The sequence below is a fragment of the Pelodiscus sinensis genome, chromosome 1 (assembly GCF_052426305.1).
Source record: "Pelodiscus sinensis isolate ZL-2025 chromosome 1, ASM5242630v1, whole genome shotgun sequence".
Lineage (NCBI taxonomy): Eukaryota > Metazoa > Chordata > Testudines > Trionychidae > Pelodiscus > Pelodiscus sinensis.
Window position 1 is genome coordinate 55535909 of NC_143052.1, and position 7360 is coordinate 55543268.

The 7360-nt window shown below is 39.4% G+C and overlaps 1 protein-coding gene across 2 annotated transcripts in view; it reads right to left on the reverse strand.

Annotated features, from left to right (window-relative positions):
- The window catches only part of PRICKLE1 (prickle planar cell polarity protein 1), a 100335-nt gene extending 94369 nt beyond the window's left edge, over positions 1–5966 (reverse strand). The window contains exon 1 of one of the 2 annotated variants that reach the window (XM_075930214.2): positions 5663–5966. The gene's annotated coding sequence lies outside the window, so the exon portion shown is untranslated. The other variant, XM_075930219.2, reaches the window with a different exon arrangement.
- Positions 5967–7360: the final 1394 nt, after the last annotated feature.

Sequence of the window (7360 nt, forward strand, 5' to 3'; positions counted from 1 at the left end):
CAAAAGAAGTTTGTGCTCCTGTTATAACACATCTCCACAAGACTGTTCCACAAACATATCAAGTATTTTACTCTTTCCCATGGAGAAGATTAAAAATAGCTTCTGTGATATGGGTCATTTTAAAGATTCAAATGCAAATGGTATAGTAGATTTTTTAAAGTTTTTGATTAAAAGTAAAAATATTACAAAACATGTTTACTTAAAAAATATAGTGCTGTCTTTACTTTTTTCTTCTAATGTCCCCCAAGGTCTCCCAGAGGATAGTGTAAGAATTCCAGATATTTGACAAAGCTTCAAATCACATGCTCAGAATCCTTCCGGTATTACTGTATTTTAAACACCTACAGGTAGAGTGACTAGCTGTACTTAGAACACAGCATCTTGGGATATGAAGATAATTATGCAACATGGATTTCTTTTAAAAAGTTCATGTTTTGACTTGAACATACCATATCCTTAGGGTGATATTTTTCTTTTTAAAACCAAACAGCACATTGGACTGTAACGCACAATTGATTTTTAAGGAGCCATTGGTTCAATATGGTCTATTAATGATATCATAAATGGACAACTTTAACTTTTTCTTACACTGGTGCAAAGTTTAGAAGTGCACTTAGATTTGGAAGGTGACAGTCACAGAAACCATGTCCTGATACCATGTTATATTGTGGCTACTTGATGCAAGATTATAAGAACAAAATTGAAAAAAGGTGATTATAAAAACATTCACAAGAAACCAAACAGCCTTTAATTAAAAGCAATCATAATCCAATTCCTGGAAGACACTTGGAAATGCTTTTTGACCTGCAGTTGCTTCATGATGGTAATATGTATAATTGGTAACATTTCATACAGATTGTTACTAAAGTCAAAGACCATAATTGCAAGCTGTGGGCTCTGTGCCTCAGATAAAAGGACAGCTGAATAAAACTGTTATGGATGGAGAATGCTTATAGGACTATGCCTGCAATACTTTTATCAGATTATTGCCAAAATCTTCAGATCTAGAAAGCCAGAGGAAGAGAGAGAAGGAAGAATGAAAGAAAGAAGCACACAAAGCAACAAGAGCCACAGGGTGCTATAAATCAACAATTCAGACATATATCTTAGACAGGACTACAGGACTTCAGTACCAGAACAACTGAAATAACACAGCTCCACCTTTTGTCGATTTGTAATCCACTGGAAATGAAAGACTTGTCTTCAAAAGTGTCTACCACAGGTTCGCTGGTAAGAAAAACAGTCACAGCTTGATTGGTCAGTTGTTTTCAAGAAACATTATGAACCAGCATTATGGTAACATTTAAAAATCAAATGGGTCCTTGTAGCCAGGGTTCCAAGAAGAGGTAAATGACAGTTGCTTGCTAGTTTACATAAGCAAGTTAAAATGTTTGTGTTGGATCATGCCTCTGTCTCTTGAGATTTTTAATTCAGTGTGTATATTTTAAATTTTTCTTGTGGAAAAATAACCCTTGGAAAGGCTAATCAATTCATGCTGAGCAATCATTCAATTTTTCTAGAGGCCAAAGAAAAGTGAGTTTAATGTGTTTAGAGTGAAATCTGAACAAGCAAACAATACAAATACACAGAATGAATTATTACAGTCCCCTGGAGATTTCCCCCCCCCCCCCAATAACTGGAAATATTTCTTGACTATGGACCAGCAACAAAAGAACTGTCTGTGGAAAAACTGTGTCATTTTGGCAAATAGTAAAGCGATCTGATTAGTCTATCTTGGTATATCTGCCAGAAATGTCATGACATCAGTGTGCTATAACTTGTAAAACATGTTTCTTCCCACCATTGCTCAGTCAGAAGGTGGGGGAAGGGGGTACTCAGAGGTACTGACTCAGAGGTACTACTCTCTCCTTCAAAGCTGGTCCTTTCCACTGTAAGTCCACAATCCTACAACCACTTAGGCTATATCTATGCTACAGACTATGTTGGCATAATGTATGTCACTCAGGGGTGTGAAAAAATACCCTCCTGAGTGACAGAAGTTACAATGACATCAGTACCAGTGTGCACAGCATTCTGTCGGCTGCAGAGTTTCTCCCACTGACTGTTTCTGCCACTGAAGTTGGTGGTTATATTATGCTGATGGAGAGCATAGAGTGTCTTCACCAGAGGCACTGCAATACACAGCTGCATAATATTGGGGCAGCACAGTCACAGCACTGTACATGTAGACATGGCCTCATGCATGCAGGTAAGAGCTACTGACCTCTGTTTCCAGTAGTTAGGCTAAACAATGCATGGTTTATAAGTAGAATACACTAATGAACTATAGTTAAGCTCAAGTTTACCTCAGTTTAGAATAACTGTAAACAGAATACAGTTAATGTGGGCTAAGCAAACCAAATTCTGATAAAATTACCCTTCTATGAAAGTTACAAATTCAAGATGTATGAAAGCCATGTGATTATTAGGTGGCCACAAACAAGGGAAGATACTGTGTTACTGTTCTCCTTCACCTTAGGCAACTCTTGACCATAGAATGATTCTCTGAAATATTTATGAAGTAATCCCTTTATTATTGAAATATAAAGGCACAAGGGCTTTGGACAACATTCTTTCATGAGTCTATAGGCAGAAGCTTTAATGCTTTATTGGCAGTCCACATAAGTTAAAAGTGCAAGACAGCATGGAGTGGTCAAAAATATTTTTCATGTATTTTAAAGAGTTGCAAAAAAATTAATCCAGTCATTGTACATATTTCACAGCACTGGTTACCTAGATACAGTGTCTAGTGAATTCTTGTGTTTCCTTGAAGTTGATCTGTTTATCTGTTCTGTATTGGGGGGTTGTATAGCATTAATCATCGCCATATTATGTAAATTCCATGCTATTGAGAAAATATTTTAAACCTTTGTATCTTGATCCAACACATCAGGAAAGGGTTAAGCCAATCCCTCAAAGACACAATAGGAACTAACTGCATATAAATGTATCCTATGGAAGTTGCAGTTTTTCAGTGGAAAATAGTTACATCTGATTTTCATAGGCCAATTAAATGAACAATGCCAAACTCATTTAATTTCTTATTAAAAACACAAGGGAAGACCAACCAGACTCCTGAGATTATAATTATGAGATGCTAGGTCATTAGTGTGCCAAGTGCTCAGACATCTTTTTACATATAAATTATTAAATATAACAGCAACCGTCACCTATACTCTTGCAAACATTTACATTTTCTTCTTTGCAAAACATTGTTATCTAGAAAGCAAATACTCTAAATCACTTTTATTAAATACTATAACTAGTCTACTAGAAACGATAAAGTTTTCAACACAGACTATTCTGTCACAAACACTGAAGTATATCCTTACACCACTAAGATGGAGAATGGACTATTTGGAAGAGAAAACAAATCAATAAAATTATTTAATTTGTGCATGAAAAATCTATGCACAGTTTACTGTTTTACTTTTAAGTTGATTGGAATTTTCTAGGCATTCCCAACCTTTCTAAACATTAGCAGTTTATCTTGTTTATGCAGATTTCATCTTGCTTTAAAAAAATCTAAATAGAAACAGATTTTTTTTAAACAAGTACCTTTTTCAGAGTTATCAGACTACAGGATATTAGGAAAAAACAGACTCCCTTGTTGCTTTTACCCACATCTGACTCCAATCTTAATAGTTCAGCTATTAACCCTGTAAGGGCTTTCTGCCCCCCCTCACAAGCTGATGTTACAATTTTTATGTGGGTGACCAGGCTGACTCAGTACAGCATCAGCCTTTATTATACAACAACGGCTCCACAGACCTTTGATTATAAAATGCAGTAAACTCTTAGCTCATCTTGACTTTTGCTGTTAGAACTGATAGACGTTCTGAAATTTCCATAGGCAAGATAAGTTGTTAATTAAAAGTCATAGTTTTAAGCTACATGACAAAGCATGGAAAATTGAACTGGGAGTCATGTTAGCCGTTTATTTTTGACACCTTTTAGTTTTAGCATGAAGGGAATATGCATTGTTAACCTTTAAATCCTCTGTATAAACATTCTTGGAGAGCTTGTAAAATATCCCCCACTGAGTTTCCTGACTCTCCAGTTGATGGCATTTAGAGACACTGGTACTAGCAGAGTGCTTTATTTTGCTTTCTTCAGTCCCCAGCTGGGATAAAATGACAGATTCCTGTCCAAGACCAGACCCAGCCACCTTAAGATGAAACCACACTGAAGGCACAGGGAAATGAATCCAATCAGACAGCAAGATAAATGGTTGCTGTTTATGTTTAAAATCCCCTGGTGGGAGTAAATATTGTTTGAGGAAAAAAAGCTTGACAAATATTAGTCTCCCCTTCAGAGCTCTCTTGAGGCAGAATATTAGCTTTAGTTAGGGCTGCATTTTCGATGTCTCTCTCTCTAACTCGTCTTTCCCTCTGGAAGACAATCTGAAAGCAGACATATTGCTGAGCATAGCCAAATAAGGTTGCCCTCTCCCATGGGACTGAAATACACTCATGATAATAGACGGGAACTAAAACATTGACACTTGGTCAAGGATAATGGAGAAAGCAAAGGCTTAGTGGGAAAAGACCAGTTGTCACCCAAGTGACAGGCAACAGCTGAGCTCACACATCTGGAGCTTGAGTCAGGCAAACACTCTGAAACTCACATCCATCTATATTCTTGGGCGCTATAACGAGAGAGGGAGCTCTCTGTGCTACAAATGTGTAACATAAACTAACATTTAAATATATACACACACGCAGACTACAGCAATGGTAATACACATGTTAATAGTGTCTCTGCATACCAAATATTTACATATGTGAAGATAAAATGTGAGCACAATCATCTCTGTGTGTGGAACTAAAGGAGTAAGTAAAATATAAATCACAGAGACACTTTGATATAAATAACCTCAGATAAAATCCTAATATTCTGTTCCCTTTTGTCTCCTGACAGCCTGTTTGTTTGTTTGTTTTGTTTGTTGTTCTGCAGGCAGGGCACACACATGCATTCAAGCTAATAATTACAATGTATTTGGAGGGCTAGTTCAGATTCCACTGGGGCAAATTATAACTCAGTGGGGTATCAATCCCTTTTCCCCTTCAAAACAGTGATCAGGCAGGCTCTTCAAACAAGTTTGTGGACAATCTCCCACAGCCTCCTCCCACACGCAGTAAAAGCAACACCACACTAATGCCACGTTGGGCAAGCCAATAACCGAGATCTGTTTGGTTGTCCTGCGTCTGCAGGCAAAATGTAACAACTTTGCGCTGCATCCTGAGCCCCCGGGTGTGTTAATAAGTACCAGATTTTTTTTTTTGGGGGGGGGGTTCTTCATTATCGTTTCTAACAAAGAAAAAAAACACTGAAAGTTAAAAACTCACCGCTCTGAAGAGGCTATTTTAAGGAAGCCGACTGAGGGGGCTTCTTGCTAATGCTCTAAAACTCTTAGGCTAGAGCAGCCACTAGCTGTTTTCTAAGTTAGTCGGCGCGCCTCTGCTCCGACCTTTCTGCTCCTGTTCAGCTAATTGAGTCTCTCGAGACGTTTGTAGGTGACAAGAAAGACGCCGGGAGGCTGGCATTCCACACAGCCCATTCCCGCCGCCCCCAAGGCTGCAACGTGGGGATCCAGCGCAAACAGCTCGGCTGCCCACGGACAAGCCCCTGCGGGAGAGAGCAGCGCAGAGCGGCCACTTACCCTCCAGGAGAAGGATTTGGGACACACCGCAAGGTATTCCTGGGCAGGGGGAAAGGATCAGTCACATTTAGAGCCAGGGAGGCAAGTCTCCCCCGGAGCCTGGCGTGGCTGCTCCTTTCTGCCTGGGCAGCCCAGGGAAGTCAGTGCAGGCTGGAGAGGCGCATTTTTCGCAGACAGCAGGGAGGGAGCGGGAGCTTGTCAGGCAGCCGCCAACTGCAGAAGCCTCCGCATGGAAGTGACCGGGCTGCGCTGCTGAGTCTCTCCTTATTCCCCCCTGGGGCTCAGGCGCTGCCAGCCCGGTACAGTGACATGAGCATTCCACGGCGCCCATTGGCTGCAGCCGGCCGCATTCGCCAATCGCCGCAGGGCTGAGGGTGCCGGCAGCTCAGAAAACCCGGAGGTCTGGATTTGCTGACCGGGGACTACGGACCATTCTCTGGGATTGACAAGGCGTCGGAAGTCCACGCAGGTCCCAGGCAGGGCAGGTTGGCAGAGACCGGGGGCAAGGAGGAGCAGAATGTGCTTTTCGTGATTCGCGCGTGCGATTTCAGTGTGCTGTAAAGGGGCACGGTTTGGGGGGCAATCAGATTAAATTGATGATTAGCTGAACAAGAGGAATGTTAGCTGGCATTTGAAGTTCACTGAAGCACAGCGAAAGATCTAAAGTGGAAATCTTCCCCCTTCCCTCCTTGCTTTTTTGTTTTAACAAATGATGGTGATGGATTTGAAGCCAGGCAAAGGAAGGAAAGACGCACATTCCCAATTTCCCTTGATCAAACGGGGTTCTGCAGCCAATTACTCTGCACCGTGCCTCCAGCATCCACTTAGCGAGAGAAAAAGTTAATTAAAACTTTTTCCACGGATCTATGCAGAGATGTGCGATTAAATTTGCTTGGGGTGGCCGCGCTTTATTCGTCTACAAATACATCACTATCTATCTTGAACATTGCTTATAGTAGAAGGACATGGCAGGAGAATGTGGTAGTCATTTATATCCCCCTTTCTGTGTGAAGATTTATATTATGCTTTAAAATTCCATGTTAACTGCCATTACCTTCAAAAGCTATTACTAGTCAAGTGCATGCTGGAAACTACAAAATCGCAGTATAGATGTATAGCATCTCCAATACAGAGCTAAATAGCAGGTTCTTAGAAAAAATGCAGTAGATTTTAAACTGGCAATTTAAGTAAATTAGCATAAATTTTAGAAAAATTTACTTATGTTATTAATAATACTTCAGATATATTAGATCTCCTTTAATTTTCAACCTTCATGCTGATTTGTTTATGTATTTACTTCCACTTCACATAGTTTGGGCAATAAAAATAGAAGTGACAGTTTTACATTTGTTTATATCAGTTTCAGTTTAAGTTTATGCTACACTCACACTATAGGGAAATAATTAAATCCAAACTGAAAACAGTATTTCAATTAATATTTGATTTTAGGAATACAAATTGGATGTACAAATGGTTTTGTTGTAATATAGTTCATTTTTTATTTTTACATGTCTCAGTGTTTCTTTACTGACTTTCCGAAAAGGAGAATAATTTGAAGTTTTAAAACGACAACATTTTTTCCCCTGATTTCAGCTACATATAGTTTTCTTGTGTTAGACTTCCAGGGATTATACACAATGTCTATCTGATTAAAATGAGTTTATCATATCTGAAAAAAATTTGAAAGGTAAAATCTCA